A 2,500-nucleotide genomic window follows, 5' to 3' on the forward strand; every position below is an offset into this window, starting at 1 on the left:
GGGGGGCACCTATTTTGTTTAAAATGTTTAAAATGTGTAGTTTTTCTTCTATTTTCATGCTTTTAAACAAAAATGCCCCCCACCCGATCTAACTATATATAACAACTCCAGGGTCGCACAACATTGGGAGGTGGCAAATCCCTGTTAAATGTCGTGAATACTGGTTGTCGACCAAATGAGCTGTCGACCATATGAATTTCGATCAAATGGTCTGTCGATCATATATATATATATATATATATATATATATATATATATATATATGTATAAAACGACTGAAATATCGAACTGCATATGGTCGAGACCATATACTCGATATTTCAAAAGATCGATCCTTTAACATGGTGTAAAAAAAAAAAAGAAATGATGTAGGACATTGTAATGCAGGGGGGCAAACCGCCCTGCATTCCCCACAACCCCCCTACTTAAATATACCAACTCCGAGATCGCACTACAGCAGGGAATAGGAAAACTTCATGTTCTGCGCTGCAGTCTCAATGTAGCGCAATCTCGGAGTTGGTATATATAAGTAGGGGGGGTGGGGGTGCAGGGGGGCTTGTCCCCCTGCATTACAGTGTTCTACATCATTTCTTTTTTTTTTTTACACCATGTTAAATGATTGATCTTTTGAAATATTGAGCATATGGTCTCGACCATATGCAGTTCAATATTTCAATCGTTCGATCTTTTAACATGTAACCATATACATATATATATATGTATATATATATATATATATATATATATATATATATGTATATATATATATATATATATATATATATGTGTGTGTATGTGTGTGTGTGTATAAATATATACATATCTATACATAATATACACATATAAACATTTATATGTATATATATATATATATATATATATATATATATATATATGGATCTACTTCTAAATTTCAAACTTTGAAAACATCAAATTGCTTATGTTCGAGACCATAAGATCAACATTTCAAAAGTTCAAAAGTTAAAAAAAAATTAAAACAAACATTTTTTTTTTTACATTTTTGCCGGGCGCAAGCTTCCTGCATCCCCCCATAACCCCTGCTAATTAAATATAACAACTCCGAGATCATACTACAGTGAACTAAAACAATGAGTAAAAAGGTCATTTTTCTGTTTAAGGAATCACACAGTGGAAAGTCTTGCTTTGCTAGATCACACTACAGTGAGTTAAATGTTAAATACATCATTCCACACAGCACAGTGATCTCCATTAAAATGGTTGGAACTTTCAAAATGTCAGTCTTATGGTTTCAGCCATAACCAATTCGACATTCTGAAAATTTGAAATTTAGAAGCAGACTCATATATACATAATATATATATATTAAAATGCCAGGTTTTTGTGATATAAAAAAATGAGACCACAATTAATCATTTCAAAACTGTTAGGGGAAATATATAAAAAATAAAAAACATACAATAAGCTGGTTGTATAAGTGTGCACACCCTTAAATTAATACTTTGTTGAAGCACCTTTTGATTTAATTACAGCATTCAGTGTTATTTGGTAGGAGTCTATTAGCATGGCACATCTTGACTTGGCAATATTTGCCTACTCTTCCTTGTAGAAGTGCTCCAAATCTGTCAGATTGTGAGGGCATCTCTTGTGCACAGCCCTCTTCATGTCATCCTACAGATTTCGTTAGGATTAAAGTCTAGGCTCTGGCTGGGCCATTCCAAAACTTTAATTTTCTTCTGGTGAAGCCATTATTTTGTTGATTTGGATGTATGCTTGGGGTCACTGTCATGTTGAAAGGTGAAATTCCTCTTCATCTTCATCTTTTTAGCACATGCCTGAAGGTTTTGGGATAAAAGCAAGTGGTATTTGGACCTGTTCATAATTCTTTTCACCTTGACTAAAGCCCCAGTTCTAACTGAAGAAAAGCAACCCCAAAGCATGATACTGCCACCCCCATGCTTCACCTTGGGGATGGTGTTCTTTTGGTGATGCGAAGTATTGTTTTTGCACCAAACATATGTTCTGGAATTGTGGCCAAAAAGTTCAACCTTGGTCTCATCAGACCATAACACATTTTCCTACATGTTTTTGTGTGACTTGATGTATGGTTTTGCAAATTTTAGCCGGGCCTGGATGTTTTTCGGTGTAAGAAAAGGCTTCCGTCTTGCAACCCTACCCCATAGGCCAGACATATGGAGAATACGGGAGATTGTTGTCATATGTAGTACACAACCAGTACTTGCCAGAAATTCCTGCAGCTCCTTCAGTGTTGCTGTAGGTCTCTTGATAGCCTCCCTGACCAATTTTCATCTTCTCTTTTAATCAGTTTTGGAGGGACATCCAGTTCTTTGCAACGTCACTGTTGTCCCATATTTTCTCCTCTTTTTGATAACTGTCTTCACTGTGTTCCATGGTATATCCAATGCTGTGGAAATTTTTTGGACCCTTCTCCTAACTGATACCTTTCAACAATGAGATCCCTTTGATGCTTTGTAAGCTCTCTGTGAACCATGGCTTTTGC

The 2,500-nt window shown here is 35.6% G+C and overlaps 1 protein-coding gene across 2 annotated transcripts in view; it reads right to left on the reverse strand.

The window, feature by feature from the left end:
- Positions 1-2,500, reverse strand: part of KHDRBS3 (KH RNA binding domain containing, signal transduction associated 3) — a 1,441,609-nt gene that overhangs the window by 1,409,514 nt on the left and 29,595 nt on the right. The gene's annotated exons all lie outside the window — the stretch shown is intronic.

Source organism: Protopterus annectens, chromosome 7.part1 (genome assembly GCF_019279795.1).
Source record: "Protopterus annectens isolate FY-2018-M chromosome 7.part1, PAN1.0, whole genome shotgun sequence".
NCBI lineage: Eukaryota > Metazoa > Chordata > Ceratodontiformes > Protopteridae > Protopterus > Protopterus annectens.